Source organism: Zonotrichia leucophrys, chromosome 2 (assembly GCF_028769735.1).
Source record: "Zonotrichia leucophrys gambelii isolate GWCS_2022_RI chromosome 2, RI_Zleu_2.0, whole genome shotgun sequence".
Taxonomy (NCBI): domain Eukaryota; kingdom Metazoa; phylum Chordata; class Aves; order Passeriformes; family Passerellidae; genus Zonotrichia; species Zonotrichia leucophrys.
The window spans coordinates 16,216,918-16,235,816 of record NC_088171.1 but is presented as its reverse complement, the minus strand read 5'-3'; the positions used below and the strand labels follow the sequence as shown (position 1 = coordinate 16,235,816).

General features: G+C 45.9%; 1 protein-coding gene across 2 annotated transcripts in view; it reads left to right on the top strand.

Moving 5' to 3' along the window:
• Positions 1–1,334: 1,334 nt before the first annotated feature.
• Positions 1,335–18,899, top strand: part of JCAD (junctional cadherin 5 associated) — a 60,116-nt gene continuing 42,551 nt past the window's right edge. The window contains exons 1-2 of one of the 2 annotated variants that reach the window (XM_064704032.1): positions 1,345–1,482; positions 10,507–10,585. The gene's annotated coding sequence lies outside the window, so the exon portion shown is untranslated. Of the gene's footprint in view, positions 1,483–10,506; positions 10,586–18,899 lie in introns of both variants that reach the window. The other variant, XM_064704031.1, reaches the window with a different exon arrangement.

Sequence of the window (18,899 nt, the reverse complement as noted above, 5' to 3'; positions counted from 1 at the left end):
CCCCTGGGGAGCCTGCAGGCTGAGCTGGGTGCTCTGAGCCTCCTCTGGCTGTTACAGACACCAGCCCTGCACAGAAACTCCCTCAGCTGTCTCTGGGTGACACAATGAGCTCAGTCCCCAACCAGCACCCACAGGCTGGGCTGCTGAGGGACAGGAGCCAGCCAGGCTGCTGCTGGATGCTCTGCTGCCTCCCTCCTGCACAGCAGGGCCCCCATCCTCCCCATCCTGCAGGCAGGCTGGGAGGTCTGCCCGTGATTTTCAGAAAGGATGATTACATCTGCAAAGCACCCGGGATGAAGAGCATTATGTAAGGGTAAGATAAGGTTATTTATAGAGCCAGGTTTTATCCAAAATGGAATTAAACTTGTGTTCCTGAAGCCTCTGCTGTCAAAGACAAATTGGAATTTGTCCACTAGCTTTGCATTCAAATTGTTTTTCTCAGTTCATCTCGAAGTTTAAGAATGTGTTTTATTTACAAATTATACATCTCAGAAAGTGAGGAAATCTCCTTTCCATCAGCTCTGAGGTGGCCATGTGAGCCTGGGCAGTGGCCATGGAATCCTCGGCCATAGTCAAGCTTTGTAATCACATCAGCTGTGATACTAAAGTACCATAAACCAGGAAAGGAAGGTAGAGATTGAGCTGGGTTAAACAACAAAGCCAGAAATAATTGTCCTAGGCACAATATTTTGCCTTCATTTAACACTCTCTGTGGCAATCTATGAGCTGCAGGAGGGTTATATCAGCTTATATCCCTGTTGGAGGTGGCACTAGTTCAGTGGGTTAATGTTTGTGCTCCTGCAGAACTACAGACACTGTGACCTTTTAAAATCATCCATTATTAACTTAGAGAGCTTTCCTTGCTCTTTTGAAATATTAGAATCAAATCCCTCATATCTGTACTTTTTACAAGCCATGAAAATGCAAATTTCTGGGATGCCTGCTGAAATCCATGCTAACAGGTGTTAGGAATATTGTTTTATGAGGTACAACACCTTGCATAGGTTAGTTTGTAGAGTTCATCTGCTGCCCCTCACTTGTCATAGTATCTAGCATGAAATTCCACACATGCCTTTTATTTAGGAAAGAACACAAAAGTATGTTATCTTATTCCCCTGGAATTTTCCACAGTTATTTAGCATGTTAGTTTAAGCGTAATTGCTTAGTGGGCACTTGAAATCTATATCTTAGCTGTGCTTATTTACATCAGGCTAAAAGTAGTTCATTTCAGTTGAGGTAAATGTGAAGCATTAGATTGCAAACGTACCTAATCCATCTCTCCTCCCCCATGACTAGAAATCCTGTGGTTAAAATAACACAGCCTCTATTCAGAGCACAAACTTAGAGCTGCGAGCAGGAGCAGGCTCGGGATTTAAACAACTCTCAGCAGATGAGTCTGTTCACGGGTCTCTCTCGGGTTTGTTTTTCATCCTACTTTTGATCCATGAGAGGAAGCCAGGCTCTCTCCTCTGGGCAAGCAAGGTAAAGATTTTCTGCATTCTCTATACGGTAGCATGCGCTTGTAAAGGAGCTTATAAACACGATTGCAGAAGGGCTGTGGCAAAAGCAATTGTAAAAATGTTGCTGTTATAGAGCAAGGAGTGTTTGGCAAATGGCTTCACAATTTTGAAATGTTAGTCTGGTCTCCTGGCTATTTCCACACGACAGCGAAAGGATGAAATGATAAACCTTGCACAGAGAAGCAAGGAGCAGTGATTCTCCATCACACACCAGAGAAGCTGAGCCTGTAGGAAATAGCAAACCTGGGAAATGCTGTCATCCAGCCAGGCTACAGCAGAGCTGGCATTTTGCTAAGGGCCAGGTGTAGTCCCTCCTGGGTTTGTCCAGCTGCTGTAATCCCGTTTGGGAGCTGAGGCTGTGCTGGAGGATGGCACCGAGTGTTTACTGAGGATATGCTAATGCTGCTCCAGCGTGACTCTTACAGGAACGGCGGATCCAAGCGTGCTTTCAGGAATGTTTGGATGCGGCGTGCCAGATAATTAACTGCTTTTCTTTCCTCTTACTGCTTTCCAAGGCACAGGGGATGTAGAAAAGCATCATCTTTCCTTGAATAGTTATTTTATTTGAAATCCAGGAAACAAGCGTGATGTCTGTGCTAACGCCCGTGGAGCTGCACTCGCAGCGCCAGGGTCTGTTAACTCTGCCAGCCCTGTGCTGCTGCTCACGGGGGATCCCGGGTACCTCATCAGCCCTCCTGCACCGCGATGTTCAAACACAGAGGGTGGCACTGCTGGGGGGAATACGGAAACACCCTAACTCACATTTTTGCTTAATTTAAAATAATGCTTCTCCTCCCTGCCCCAAGGCACGGGACAGTATGGTTGTGTTGTGGGGGCAGGCACTCTCTCCTTCCATCGGGGTAGCACAAAAAAATACTGCTCCAGGTGCTATCTTCCAGTACTGGAGAAATCCCTGTTTTGCACACAGAGATGCTCACTTTCCCCTTCCTCTGCTTTCCACTCCTTTTTTTCTTGGCTGATTTCCCATTGTCCTGTGTGCAGTCACTGGCCACCCCATGTCACTCCCCATGGCAGCGTGCTCCCCACTCCTGCTCAGCCAGAGGAAAGAGGGGGACACGCCAGCTCCTCTCAGCACGGACCTGTCGTGCTGTGGGGAAGCTTCTTGACTGGAAAAAGTGCCCTGGTCCCTTGAGCCAACAGTGCTGCTTTGTCCTGGGGGAGAAATGCAGCGTTATCACTTGGGTACCCAGCAGCAGGGCTGCAAGGAACACAAACACACCTCTTTTTCTGATTCACTGAGCACACCGCGGCAGAGAGGCAGCTCAGAGAGAGAACATGTGCAAAACAAAGAAATGCGGTCAGGCAGGAACTATAAAATTCCAATATAGAAAGTGGAGCTGATGTCATTTTAACGTCCTAAGCAGTGCCAAGAATTCTAAGCTCTGTATCAAGATTCAGTGCAAAACCCCCACAAACTCACAAGTTGTTCTGTGGAAAAATTAACTTTCATGGAAAATATGCATGGGAACATGCCAGAGGAGTGTGTTGTTTTATTTCTTTTATTAATTTTGAATACATTAGTTCAGAGAGCAATCCCATTTTAGCATCAGTTGCCTCTATCCAAGAAGCAGAAGCTCACACACACAGCTCACAAATATTGGAGGCGAGGGAGCTGTGTTTTCCTCTGTGATCAGTTGTTAGATGGAAAGAGCTGCTCGAGTAGGAAGGGTGTGGGAAGGCTCAGTGGGATGACTGACTTAAAGCTTTTTTCCTGGTGACATATCTGAATCGTGATCAGATGCACCTGAATGGAGCAGCATCATCAGCTATTATAATGCTGAGTGCGTCAGAGGTGGGATTGCTGCAGCTCCTGTGATAAAGGTCACTCATCTCTGTCCTGCTGCAGGACCGCCTGCGCTGCTGCTTGTAACTTTGTCAGACTTGAAAAGTTTAGACTGAGCTCTTCCAACTTGATTGTCTGCCTTGGGATAAGTTCTTTTCTGGAAAATTTCTGCCAAAACTGTCCAGCCAGCTTTGTCCATTCCAAGAATGAGCATAGGGAAAAAGGAATTGTTGTCCAACTGGAAAAAAAAGAAAGGAAGAAACAGGAGGGGGGAATCTGGTGATCCTTTTTTTGGATAGTTCTTATCCCTCTGTGCTCTGGAGTTGAGATCTGAAATTTGGCAGCTTTCTGTTAGGAATGTGATTTTTTTTTTTTTAAACTTTGTAAATCTCCTCCAATTTGGCTTAGTGATAGCCTTTGAAGGGAGAAAATAGCAACTTCTTAGGGATGTGCTAAGGCTGAGCAGTCAAAATCTGCTGAGATTCCTTCCCACATGAGTGAGCTCAGCCCAGCATCCCAGCAGCTCCCAGTGCTGACCCCGATGCTCCTGTGCAAACAGTCAGTGCCACCAAGCTCCTGCAGATCCTGGTGCTTCCCCACAGCATGACAGGGACCCAGGCCCTCTCTCTGCAATCCAAGAGTCATCCCATCTCGAGGAGCAGAATGAAGATGGGCTCTTTGTGTAGTGCTGCTCAGGGCAGAGTTGATTGTGAGTGGAAAGGCAGGCAGGAAACAACACTGATTCTTTCCTGTCACAGCCTGGTGGCAGACAGGGACCCAGGCAATGCTGGGCCTAGCAAAGACCTGGTACTTGGATGCTAAAGCTGGAGGGTTGCATGGGAATGGTTTGAGGAGTACATGGCACAAATGAGGAGTCAGGGGGCCTGGGAGCAGGTCAGGAAGGTGTGGGTCAAGATGTGAGCCATAAGCAGAGCCCAGGCACAGCAGAGCTTGATATGAAACCTCAGCTACCCCATCCTTGGTCCCTTTTTGAGAATATGAGTGGTACCTCAGCATTGGCTCCCGTCCCACTCTCCCTGCAGGGTCTCTGTGCCAGGTCTTGCTGAGGCTCTCCCCAGTCTGCAGCCAGTGGCTGTGGGTGCCCCAGTGTCTGCATGTGCCATAAGGCCCTGCTCCTGATGTCCACTGCTGCCATGGGAGCTGGTGGGAGCTCTGCCTCCAGAATGTCCCGTGTGCCTGGTGATGACCACTCCTGCACAGCCCCATGGCTGTTGGTCACCCTCTGGGGACAGCTGGGATGGGTGACCAAGATCCTGACAAAATAGTGCCTGGTGCAGTCAAGCTGTTGCTGACATGCCTGTCTCTATTTTATTCAAATGGCTAAAGAACCACCACCCTTGACAGAAGTACTAGAAGAACCCAGGTATGACAGGGAAATATGTCATTGTACTTCCAAGTTTTGGGAAATTCAGTCATTTTTGTTGAGGAGAAGTTGGGAAGAAAATAAAGCCTAGGACTGCACTGAACTCTAAGGGAAAAAGCCAAAATTCTATTGAATATCTCCAGTGAAAAAAGTTCATCCAGTACCATGGGATAAAGCTGAGACCTCTGGAAAAATATTGTGTGTTCATCTAATTAACAATTGTACCATAACACATAGCACAAAGGAGGCCTAATTCTGGCATCTCTTGCCTCATGGATTTTTCAGTCATAGCAGTATTCTTACAGCCTATTTTTGTAGGCAATGCATATGCAACATTGGAGACAGATGGCAAAATCTCAGTGCTCATTGTGACGTGATTTCCACATCCAAAGGTAGGAGCTGCAGCCTGCTTGTTTCCACTCCTGCTGCAGTGGCAGGGAAAGGTGGTTTTCCTCACTTCTTTTATGACTATAGACTGTGGAGCAACCTGGACAGCCCCTCCTTCCACAGAGACAGGCTGTGAAGTTTTGTCATCTTCATCAGCTCCGGTGAGCCCCATGCTCTGTGAGACTGCAGAAACAGAGAACAGAAGGACAGGAGCTGTGAGAACAGTGTGAGGAGATCAGAGCTGCCTACAGCCAGCTATGGAGGGGGGAAGGAGCCCTAGGAAGCTGCGAGACATTGTTGGCCAGGGCTGCAGGCAGGGCTTGCTGTGCACTGACAGCCTTGCTTCAGGCAAGGATGTCACAACCAGGAGTTGTAAGCAGGGATTTGCAGGAGAGCTGAAACAGAAAAGGAAAAGGAGAGGTGGATACTTATGGGATTCTGCTCCAAGGGTCAAGGTAAAAAATGGACATTCCTACAGTTTGATGCTGAGTAAGTATGGAGTTGACAGTTGAAGGAGCAGAGATACTTATTGGGAATGTCCTTGTGGGAGCTCTCACAAAGTAAATAAATCCAGGAGGATGTTGCTCTTACAGCTTTGATGAGATGATTACAAGTAGGGAGCAGCGCCATGAATGAGGCAGTCAAGTCTGTGCATAAGGTTTCTTGCACAGATCTAAAAGAGCTGCTGCCTCCTCATCTGGCACCCCAGCTGGTCCAGCCAGCTCCTCACATTGCTCACAGCCCACAGCAAGTCAGGTCACCTCGTGAGTGCTAACCCAAAACCTTCACTGCTTGATGAATTGTTTAACCTACTTGAGGCTCAGACTCTACTCAGAGAATCCCATGCTCTTCCTGCAGTTTTGGCCTGAATTAAACCAGTATGTGTAACATGACTGGTTCAACAATCACAACACTGTGCCTTGGGACTTTGCCTCTGCTGGAAACTAAAGTACATGCAATTAATTCTGTGGTTCCTCAATGAACAAAATGGGTCTTTTGTGTAATATTATTACTCATTTGTTTCCAATTAGTTATGAATCATGAATTGTTTTGTCTCAGAAATAAATGCTATTTTTTTTCCCAAATTATCAGGTTTTTACCTACCTTACATACCCTGATGTTTCCACAGATTCTGTGAGCCAAGCCCACTGTCCTGATCCATGCCAGAATCTTGGGTTTCTGAATGTAATTGTAGAGTAAGATTGAGGTCTTCAGATCCTGTGGCTTGAGAGAATTAAAATGACCCAAGACCTGGGTTGCTACTTTGCATTTCAAATATAAATATAAATATATCTTCATTTTATTCTGCTGTGCAGTGATGTGTGTTAGGGTGAAACATCCAAAAATCTGCTTACAAATGGATGTACAGATTTTGTCTCCTATCAAGGCACAGCCCTTTCTGAGTATCTTGTAGTGACCATCTTGGTAATCCAAACAGTGTTCTCCTGTGTAAATCAAGTCCTGCTCAATACAGGAAATCTGCCAAGTCTTCAAATGTATCCATGAAATGTGTCACTTGGGCTGTGTGACCTTTACAGAATCCTCCAGTTTCAGGGGCACTTTGGAAAAGTGACTAATTATGTGTTCTAGTGCCTTGCAGCTCAGATACAGAAGGGGATTGAATACACAGTCATCAGGAAAGAAATTCTCATTTCTGGTAAGGCAAAAAGGCCTTACCTTTTTCAAAAGCACAGGTTGAGGAAAATGAGCATTTCATCCTTTTGCACTGGTGAATTTGGGAAACCCCTACTCAGACACAAATTCACATTGACTGGATAGCATTGCCAGGGTTTGCACCCCTGCTACACATTGGCACAAGGCAGAAATCCCCTTATCAATAACTTCCCTCAGAGAAACAGAATCAAACAAAATGATGTTTGATCCACCTCCAACACCTTTGCTCATAATGGATTGTTTTGGCCTCTTGTATATTTGTAATCAAATGTTGCTGCTTTTCACACACAGTTCACTGTGTTTAAACTGAGAGGGATCTTGCTTAAATATTTATTTAAACAATAACATCTCTTGAGTTCTTTGTAAATTGCTGTACAAAATTAACCCCAAACACTATTTTAAAAATTTAATTAAACTGATTTTCTGCCTGAGCAGTGCTGTGGGCCAGTGCCTCCTTCTACCAGGGCTGAAGATCCTGCAGCTCTGAAAGCCAGCTCCTGCTCCACAGGACTCATGCACCCAGCCCTCAAATTTTTCCAGCTGCTCTCAGAGTTGCAGAGCAGAGTTTCAGAAGTCATATTGGTTTTGCCCCAGGAACCCGAAAATCCTGTCACTTCCAGGAACAGGATCCTTTCCTGAATGCAGGAAAACTGCTCTGAGAGTGTCTCTTCCTACTGGTACCTACAGACCATGGCTGAGGATGGAAACACAGCAATGCCAACCCTATGCAGCTCACAACTGCTGGGCAGCAGTGTGGAGGCTGAGGCCACTGATATTTTTCAATAGTATTTAAATTATAACTTCATAACCTGCAGGTCTGGGAATTTCTGAGCAAAAGACTCTAAAATTACATAAGCCACACAACATACTCTCTGTTGTTTGGCTGGAGTCTGCAAATCTAGGGACTCACTATCCCAAATAAAAATATTTTTATTATGTATAAAAGAGAGGATTCAAACTCTTCATTAGCAGGCCATTTTCTTGTACTTAACTTTTGTTAAAGGTGGACTTACACAGGTAGGTAGCATTAAGGTTATCTGTTAAAAATTTTGCACCAGATTAGCAATGATGAAGTAGAGAAGAGCTACAGCCCTTCTTCTGCATTTCTAATTCCACATTTTTCCAGCATCTTGATGAATCAGTTATTGGCTAAATCAGTTATAGTCAACATGGATTTGGATGGAAATTGAGTTACTCACCAGCTAAAGTAAGTGCAAAGAAGATAATTCATTATGCTGCTCCTTAGCTATAATTGAAGCTCATCTCCTCATTTGAGGCTCTGTGTGGGTTTAATCATAGAGCTGAACTGGGGGAAAAATACCAAAGCTTCTCGGAATCATTTTTATTCTTGCTCCAGTTCTTTATCATTAATTACATCAAGACAGATCTCCAAGGAGACAAAGAGTGGTGCCATCAGCCTGCTGGCACTTAGGTCCCCCAAAACCTTCACTTCTTTTGCTAAGTGCAATGTGTCTTTGCATGGTCCCTCGGGGGAGGAAGAGGCAGGCAGCATTTTGCTTGAGATCCTTCTTGTTCTGAGTGCAGATTTCCACAGACCAAATAAAAAGGTACAGCCTTTTTAGTGCTAACACTAGAGGTGAAGCTGGGAGATCAATCAGCCTTTTCTCAGCTGAAGAGGATTGCAGAAACAGTTTTGAACATCAGGAGGGTATTGAGCATTACTTTCCTCCCATGGTGAATGCAATACGTGGAACGTGTGCCTCAGACATCCTTTCCTTTTTCCATCTGAATGGAAAAGACCTCCTTGTACTTTTCTCTCCATTAGGCAAGGCCATGGTCAGCAGCATGGATGAAGTACCAGAGTTCAATAATTTCAGATCAATACTTCCTTACTTCTCTCTGTTCAGAGGAAGCACATTTTTCTCTCCATAGAGCCTTTTTCCAGCTCTCAACCACCCAGACATCTTGTGTCAGTTTTAGGGTTAATTTCCTCCTTTTAGTTTCCTGCCATTATTTCCTCACAGCACCTGGAGTCAACCTTTGACAGTAAATGTGTCTGAAATAGGATTTCCAGAATAAAGGGGTTTTTAAGGTTTTTTGCCTGGACCAGTCAATATGAACAGCTACTTGGTAGCTAGAGAAGGGGTTTTTTCCTCTCCTTCCAAACTTTTGCCCTTCAGCTCTTGCATAGCCACTGGGCCTGGCAGTTCCACTTCAGGGGATCTGAGAATCATGTCTTTGTCCACAATCAGATCAGAAAGTGAAATTACAGAAAATTTTAGGGAACTGCCTGGTGCTGAAACTGTTGTTTCAGACATGTCCATGTTGCTTAACTCCAGAGAAATGAAACATTTTGATGGTTCAGAAAGGAAACAACTTGTTTCTAGTTTGAACTGAATGAAAGCCTCTGAGCTCCTCTCAGTTTGATGTTGGTCCATGCCCTCTCTCTTGTTCTGTGGTGTCTCATGAGGGCTGTTGTTTGCCCATAGCTGTGTCTGACCAGCTGAGCTGCACACACCTAACTCACAGCAATTACACTCCTGTGTCTCTCCACTGGAGATAGGAATACCCCTTCCACCAATTTTCTCAAGATCACACACACCTGTAATGGAAGGTGTTCACCCAGACAAGGGACTTTGGAAACAAGGACTGCAGCAGGAATCTCATCTTGCTCCTGGGAAACCGATGTAAGACCCTGTAAAATGCAAGACTGAGGAAACCAACCATGTAGCATGACCTGAAGCTGTGCCAAAAGAAGCAAGCCCACTTATTTCACTGTGCTCTTGCAAGGACTGGAGCTGCCTCCTGGACATGCCTCCTGGAGCTGCCTCCTGGACATGCCTCACTTTCCAGCTTTCACTCTACTAGATGTGGAGAAGCAGTTTGCAGTGTGATGCTCCACATCTGTTCTGGCTGTCCTACCCACAAAACCAGCTGTTTCCTGCAGGGTTGGGGACAACCTGGGCAAGGGGCAAAAGCAGAACCAGGAACTGTGACCACTGTACCAGGCACCTCTACAAAGGTCTCAGATGTTTGCATGGCCAACGTGTGCCCTGGTTTAATTCAGCCCTGTTTGTATGGCTTTGTGAGCAATGAAGCAGCAAAAGTCCCAATGTTTGACTACTGTTATTTATTAGGTAGAATACTGCCCAGTCCTGAGCCTGAACTCTCCAAACCGAAGCCCAATATATACAGTCCATCTTGCCTCTCTCCAAACATCATCCAGCATCAATCACAGCACTGTAAATTGTTTACACAAAACTGCAGACATCATAACTTATTAAATAACTCTCTTGTCGGTCAGATAAGTAAATATTTCGAAAGACTGTGAACATCGTGGCAGGCTGGAACTGCCCAGACCAGCTCCAAATGGATCCAAGCTAACAGGGGACCATATTTGCCTTGCCTTTGATGTCCCTGCTCCAAACTGGGCTGAGAAGGGATGTGAAAACAAGCCTCCCTAAGGGAAGCTTATGCAGTTTTAAAGATGTTCAACCTTCTGTAGAGATAAAAAGAAGAAGAATGTGGAATGAGTTTGCAAAGAAACTGTCTTCCTGAAGCAGTAAATTTGAACTTGTGGGAGTCAGACCCTCCCCTCCTTCTCCATGTCCTCCTCTTTAAACACAAACAAATCGAATGTATGCCAAAAAGTCTCTGCTGCAGAAGGGGTTGAGGGCTCATTCCTTGGGCCATAGCTGGAGATTGCTGGGGGATTTCTCTCGCTGTTGGTGGAATGGATGGTGGCAGCACCTTCACACAAGCACCTCTCCTTGCAGGCAGCCCTCCCAGGAGCTCTGGCTGCCAGAAGGGGAATGGTGCTGGCTCTGACTCCCACAGTTCCACTGCCTGCCCATGGTAAGTCTCCGTGCTTTTGCAAACAGACCGTGGCTGTCTGCTGCTATCGGAAACACTCGGAAACATGTTGTTCTGTGAGATACTTGTTTCCAATCATTTCCAACAATTATTTGGGATATTTTTCCTTTCAAGTTCACTGAGTTGTACCAGTTCACCTCCTTTTCAAAGGGATTGTGTTATATGCAGGAATGTGGAGTTGAAAGGACCAGAATTTTTGCAACAGGAATTTGTTTTGGAAGCAATCGAGTTGGAAGGAGAGGAAACGGGCAGCCCACCAAGGGCTTCGGCAGGATTATCCCACCCTTTCAGCAAGCTACAGCCAGGGCAACTCATGAGCTGGGGCTGAGCCTGCTTCTGGTGGGGGTAGGGACAGACAAACTGCTCTCACCAGCAGTTTAATACAGCACAGGATCCAGTCATGTCTCTTGAAAGCTCATCTGAAAATTCCCCTCAGGCACAGACCTCAGTGATGTGAATCAGGGAATCATAGAATATCCCGAGTTGGAAGGGACCCCAAAGATCACTGAGCCCAACTGTGGCAGCCACCAAGAGGTAGGAAAGCTGGGTGAAGCTGGCCCTGGGCTGCTGCTGGTGGGTCACTGGTGCTGAGGAGGGCACTGGTCTGCACAGCCCCTGCCAAAGGCCAGGCACACAGTCCATTGTCAGATGAAAACCCATGGACTTGAGTCTAACCTGGTGCTGACTCAGTGACTCAGCTGTGAGTTTGGCATTTACTTGTTTGGTGCCTGACTGGCACCTCCTGGCCTGCTTTTTCTCTAGCAAGATTTTAATTCTGAGTCTTTTGAGATACTTCAACACCTCCCGTTGCTGGTGCATCTGGGTAGTTTTCTTAAAATATATGTTTCCTCGCACTGTGTGTATCACTTATTTAATGTCAGAGGCATGTGTGAGGCTGTCCATGTTTGCAAAAACTCAGGGGTTTCATCCCAGGGCTGAATCAAATGCTGCCAACACAGCACAATACAGACATAAATAAAACATAGCTTGTAGAGACCAACTGTCAGTGGTTCTCAACTCCTCAAATATCCATTTCTGTTTGTGCCTGCCTCAATATATTCAGTATAAACTGATGATTGATTAAGAAAACAGGTTAAGAAAAAGAAAAAACCCAAAAGAGTAATTTCTTACACAAGTGGGTGCATGTGGAGGGGAGATGGAAAAGGGTGCAGAGGTAACACCAACATGGTGGGATACAGGGACAGTGTGAAAAGGTGTCCATGCAGTCAATATGTTCATGTCCCACAGGTGCAGAGAGGTTTCACACCTTGGAGTAAATGTTTCCCAATTCCTAAACACACATGATAGGAAAAACCAGCATGCAGAAGGAAACACATTCTGGTAACTTGCCAGAAGGAAAGGTGTTATTTTTCAAAAGAGAGCTGGAGACACTCCAGCTCTGGATTCATATCCAGCTCTAGTCTCCAGCCACAAATACGAACCTGCACTAATGCAGACACTGCCAAAGAGCCACCACTCTTGTGGGCTGTGTGTCACACACAGCTGTGTGGCATTGTGACATGGCTGTCACTCAGTGGGGTGTCCCAGTGTGCTGGATGAACCTGTGGGCACTACAGGAGGAATACCCTCCCACACCTGGAGCCCCAGGGAGGGCCTCACTCACACTCTGCAGGACCCCACAGTTCCCAGAGCCCATCTCAGCTCTGTCCCTTTCCCTCTGCTGGGGCTATGGGTGACCCATCTGTTCCACCAAACTCTGCCAGCCCTGGGTACGTGCCCTGCTCTCTGCTGAGGAGGGGATGTGTTGGCCATCTCTGCTCAAAGCTTTGCTGTGAGATAAGGTACTGTGCAGCTGGCTCTGTGGTGATGTTCCTGTTGACCAGCACCTACAGGAAGCTTGCAATGGGTAAATTTGCCCTTAAGTGCATTTCTTTTCCTATCTTCATTGCAACATGCCACTGTTTTTTCAACCATTAGTGATTTTTCCCCCTCTCTCTTAACATTGTCTGTGATTTCTGTGTCAGGAGGGGGAGTATTGTCAGATCACATTCTCATGATGGGAGAGGCAGAAAATCCGTTCTGTATATCATGTGACCTTGGCTTGCAACTCCACAAAGGATTTCTTCGAGCCCTGCTCATTATCTCGTTTTATACTTTAAAGAAAAGCGAAAATGCTGGTGACAAATGGCCTCGTTTATCACATTTAATTGCCTGACTATTCTTTTAAGCCTCTGAAACACACTTTGGGCCAAAGCACTGGGAAAAGAACATGCCATTTACCCTGGTCTGCTGCCAGGTCACATTAAAAAATGTTCAGGAGGTGTTTTCTAGATCAGTACACGGAGTGGGAGTAAGGGTGTGCACTCTCACCACAGCATGCTTCCCTCCTGGTTTCTCGAAACCATGGCAGTGTCAGCCCTTTCACAAGCAAGCAGCAGAAATGAGCAGAAATGAGAATTCCTAGTGAAACTGTTGTGGGAAGGGTGAAGCCACTAAAAGGTTGTATGTGAAAGGTGTCAAGACTTCCCTGCTGACTAAGAGAGTGCGTAGAAGGGGACTGTGGGGTCTCCCTTCATCCCAGAACTAACAACAGAACTAACCAACATTTCAGTGACAGCTTAGGCAATGTGAAAATCAGTGCCGTGCTTGTTGCAGCTATGGCAGGAGCTGTGCTGATTGTAGGCTGTGGAATGACAATTGGAGATAGGGATTGAAAACCCCAGAGATGCAGTTTGGGGGGATGAGTGCACAGCTTTCCCCAGCGTCCCTGAGACAGGCTGGCACTGACTGTGTGAGCCCATGGGTTGTGATGGGTCATGGGCTGCCCCTAATATGTACCCATAATGTCATATTGCTGCAAACAAAACCCCAAACACCACTGTAAACTACACAGATAGAAACACAGCCTGTAAGAAATCTCTCTTCCCTCAGTTCAGCTCCCCTTGCTAGTGTGAGACTTCACCCAAAGATTTTTCTTATGGAAGGAGATGGTATTCCCCAAAAAGGGTGTATATGGGGATGTGCAGGAAGGTAGGCAAAAGAAACTGGGCTTGATTGAAGAACAGAAATCTAAAGAGAGAAAAAAAAAATGTTTTCAATCACATAAAGGGCGGATCAACAAGAAAATTAATAACCTGGTCTCTGTCCCTGCTGCAGATACCAGCCACATGCTAAAATTTCAGTCAGGGTGTGTACTGGGTCTGGCTGGGAGGGAGTTAAGAAAGACTTAATACAGATTTAAGGAATGTTTTTAATAGCAAGTGTAGTAAAACACTTAAATACTTTGTCTCAGGAGACTGTGGAGGTTCTGTTATTAAAGGTTTTTCAGAACAGGTTGTTATACAGACATCTGTAAGGATTCACCTAGGCATGGGATGGAATGATGGACTGGAGCCAGCCTGAGTCCCTGGGGATCCCTTGCATGAAATTTTGTTCACATTAATGTGAACACAAGACCCTTCTTATAGAGTACCAAAGACACCATCCTGTTTTTTCACAAATCCCTCCAAAAAGGTTTCAGTCTCTACTGAGCCTGTCTCCAGTTTGGAGATGGAAATGTTTTGACTCCTTTCCCCAACCCACTCTGACACAAAGGGGCCAATGAACCCCAGAGTCACAGAAACCTTCTCTCCCCTCCTGTCCTCTGCCAGCCTGGGACCCCTGAGATGGAAAGGGCAGGGGAAGGACCCTTGTTCCAAGAGATGCTGGAGTTTTGTGCCCTGGGAGAGCCATTCCCACATTGCTGCTCCTTCCCACGGCGGCACACACAGGATACCCCAAATCCCAGTGCCACCCCACAGCTGCTCACCCCCGAGGATGCCAAGGGCCTTCCCAGCCCCCAACCACCCCCACTGACCACAGGGGGACCCTGCATTGCATCCTGAGTGAAAGATTGACACAAATCCCACAGTGCTGATTAGCCACCCCTCTAATCCTGTGATGTCAGCGGGGTTCTGCCTGGCAGGATTTGGCCCATGGCCAAAGACCTCTGAGTTTCATAGGCCTGGCTCTGGCAGGTTATCTATCTCCTGGTGGCAGGAGGAGGCTGTAGGTGTGAGCCTGCAGGAGGAGCCTGAGCTGGTGTTTTAGATACCCAGCAAGATTTATGCCAAGTTGTGTTCCTCTTTGTGGGAAAGGTGTTTCATGAAGAATGCAAAAAAAATCCTAAGCTGCAGTTCCTCTTTAACTACACAGCATATACATATATGTATATGGACATGGGTTTGATTATATCTATGTGTATAAATACATATATATAGTAATTGTACTGTTTTCATGGTTTTTACAAGCATGATTTCAGGGCATGAGACAAGGTACATGTGTGGTGAGGGGAGGAAAGGAAGAGATGGAATGAGAGGAAACTGCTATTGTACACAGCAGCTCTTTTCTAACCCCCATTTTTTACACTGATGGAATGCACCCAGGGACTGTTTCTACTATTTAAGGAAAAAGGTTCCTATACAAAATCCTGTGGTTTTGAAGTGATCCTTTTATAGGCATAAAAAGATTTTTCCATATCCTTCTGTTTGATTTCTTTTCTTTTACTCAGACCTGGCTACTCAAATAGATATTTGCAGAGTATCATGCACTGGAATCACACACTTCATTCCTATTCTTGGTACTGGAGATCAAATACCCCACCAATTTACCACATAAAGCCATGGGGATGCAAACTGAAGTCAGTTTAGCTGTAGGCAGTGCAAGAGAGAGTTGAATTTCGTCCGGCACCCATCCCAAGGGATCTTGTGCTGGCAGTGACCCATCACAGAATTGAATGTGCTGTATGTTCCACAGCAGGTTTGCCTCTCCCAGGCTTCTAACTCGTGGTGAATATTAATGGTGTTCGTAATCTCATGATTTGGAACAAAAATAACTATATGTTAACCTTGAGTTAATAAAACAGGGGTTTAGGCAGCATGTCCTACACAGCAGTTGGATGCAATGCTCAGCCTGGACCTGGAGCAGGGACCTGAACACTCATTTCACATGTCCCAGAAGTGGGAAATGTGGCATTCCTATCTGTTTACCACATTCCCAAAATATGGTGGGCACATCCAGGACAGTGATGTGTGATGGGGCTGTGGTGTGGGGTGCTGGGCTGTGTTTGTGGGCTCTCCTGGGCAAGGCTCGTGCAGGCAGCACACGCCATGTGCAGGGTCTCAGCTGGGACACACAGCCCAAGGGCAGATGCTGAGCTGCTTGGCCCAGCTAAAATCCTGGCATGTGAAGCAGCAAAGCAAACCCTAGAGATTTACAAGCAGGTCCTGAGACACCTGAGGGTTCCGTGTCTCTCAGGGGAATTGGGCACAAGTGCCAACCAAGCTGGAGATCCAAAAGCAGCACCACACAGCTCTGTGCTTTGTGAGGATCAACACAATCTTTAATTTGGTACTCAAGCCTATACAGTCATATACTGTGCTGGAGGTTGTTTTTCTGCACAAAACTACAAGCCAAGGGATTTACAGAGCTCCAGTAGCTGCTCACTGCCAGATATCTGTTATCTCATCACATACATATGCTCCACAATGGTGCTGGAGCTAATGCTCTCCTGCACTGCCACAGAGACGTGCCTGGTACCACCAGTTTGTGCTGACATAAATAACAACCTGTCCAAGCATCTCCCCTGCAAGTGCTGGGGGAAGGGGCAAGGACATGTGTTCCAGATGGAAATACAGCCAGGGGTTGTGCCCTTGGTGGCTTTGAGTTATGTAACTTTATCTCAATGCAACATGAGAGGAAGCAATTCCTCCACACAGTGCATCGTATTTGGCTGCCTGCTCACTTACTTTTTATGAATATAGGAGGACTGGTTGTAGGGATGATGACAAAACTACAGCAAAGCAGCTGAGACCCCAGTATATAATAAAAATTAACCTGCTATGTGGCTCCTCCTTGACAGATGAGGTATGCTCACTCATCCCTGCCTTAAAGTTATGTAAATCTCTGACTTCAGAGGAATAAATTTTGGTTTACTCCCACACTGAATGAGTGGGAAATGCTAAAGCTGAATTTTGGATCAGTGGTACAGGTCTCAACTCTACAGGCTTTGAGGGCTTTCAATTTAAAAACATCTTTTTGCTCTATATGAGGTCACCACAGAAAATTACATGATCCACATATGCTTCCAGCTCATCTAGAAGGAACTAGTAAGGCCAGGCTGAAGATATATAGACAGAATGGGGATGAGAAACTAAGTGATGTCTGCCCACAGAGGGACAAACTTGTGGCACCCTCCCAAACTGTGTGTGGTCTATTGTACATTGCTCTAGTCAATGGGAACATTGCACTCATACATGCAAACCTAATTTGAAAAAACGGTATTTAAACAAACAATGAATGTATTGTAACCTCATAATTCATACCCACTGAACCTCAGCTCTGTACTTCAATACATAGTAGCCTTCTCAAATCCTGCAATTTGATTTTAAAAAAGGAATGCTGTGGGTGTTGAGTTAGTGTAGAAGTACACAAGACCATTGATGACTCTGTTTTCATCTCCTCAGAGCATAAGGCAAGTAGGTGATTTATTTTTATTGGCACTGCTGGCAGATAAGCTTCCCCTATTACGGAGCTGTCATAGGCTGGGTGGGCTCTGGCTGTCAGTCAGAGCACACCCAGCAGAAAACCCAATTCAGAAATGACATCCTCCTCAAGGATGTGCTGTGGAGGGAGGCTGTGATCTCTGCTTCTCCCATGGCACTTGGAAATAGCCAGTAGTGTTCCAAGCCAACAAAGGACTTGGACTGTTGTTGATGTTTGTAAACGTCATGGCACATCACGGGACATCGCAACTGTGCTACAACTGAATGAAAAATGTTCCAATTCAAATAACAGCTCAACCCTGAGACTGAAAAATAGAAATCCTTTACAAAGATGCCAAGATCTGGTGCCACCAACCCCTTTTGCAGAGTGAGGCCATGAAGAGCAAGCTGGGGCATTTTCACTTGGCTGTTGCTCTCCCGGCTTCTACAAAAAGCTGTGATCACCTGGACTCTGGAATTAAGAAGACAAACTTCTGATGGATATTCCCACTCTTGACAAGTTGTAGCTAATTTATCCAGATCCTACCCTTTCCTTGAAGGAGACCTTGATTATCATGCAAATGACATTTTTACCCCATTCATCTGAGATCTCAGGAGAGAAAGGAATTTTTTAAATTAAAGATTGCTAGCGAGTTCTAACAAGTCAAAAGACCATGACTAAAAATGGATGATGAGGGCTGAATATCAGATTATATTAACAGCCCTGCAGAATTGCTCCATAGCTTTAAATTTCTGTGCTGTGGATTTGTGTGTCTCCACAGAAATACACACACTTCTTGGACAATGCAGCCTACTCTGTACTCACTTCTACTGTGGAAACAAGGCAGGTCTCCTGCAGCTTCAAGGCCAACAACAAAGATATCCCAAACAATGGCAAATCACAGCTCCATATGCACATGCACATTCTTTGAGCAGGTCTGAAAGCATCTGCAGTTGGAGAGCAGAGTTACTCAGACTTTTGGGACTGAAAAATTTTCTTCTCAGAACTAGAATTTTGTCACTGTTTTTCTTTAAGTCCTTTGTTGCACAAAAAGTTTGCTTTTGAACAAGTATTTTGCAGTATATTTTAAAAAGACAGCTGTGATTTAGGTCTACAGTTTTTGAAAAACAAAATACCTTAAGAAATTTGAATGTCATTTGTCCATCTTTAGTACCAGGTGCATAACAATTCAAAAAAATATCAAAGGGTATTCTTTATATTTTAGGGGTCTTTTTACCTTGTTTGTCCATCTCTCTTGTAGCCCCAAAGGCTGGGCCCCTCCTGCCTTTCCTTCCTTACTGAACCAGATCACCAGAGTGGCCCCAGGACCTCAACACCACCATCAGTGGTGCACTCTGCATTTTGGAGAGGGATGAACATCCCCTGTGCCCCCCGTGCAGGGAGGAGCTGCACCCTGGGCCACCCATGGGACCAGATGGGACATCCCAGGTCAGACCCTCAGCCATGTGCTCTATCCAGGGCTGCTCCTGTGCTCCTTCTCCTCCCTGTCTCTCAGCCAGAGCTTTGCAAAGGTCTGAGTTTCCTCCAGCTGGCAGCTGGGCATGCTGCTTTCCTTGATGAAATCTGTTTGGAAACAGTGAAGATCTGAGGGCTTCCTCAGCCGGAAAATCAGATTTGGCTTACCTGAATGTCAGGTCAGCTGAGCCCGAGTTAATAAACAGCTGGGGATGAAGAAGGACAAAAGTGATGGAGAGGCTCCTGGGAGCCTGTCAGAGTGGTCTCCTGCAGGGTCTGGCCCTTGGGGCTGCCTCAGCTGCTGCCTTGAGCCCCCCTGCCCAGCACTCGCCTGGCC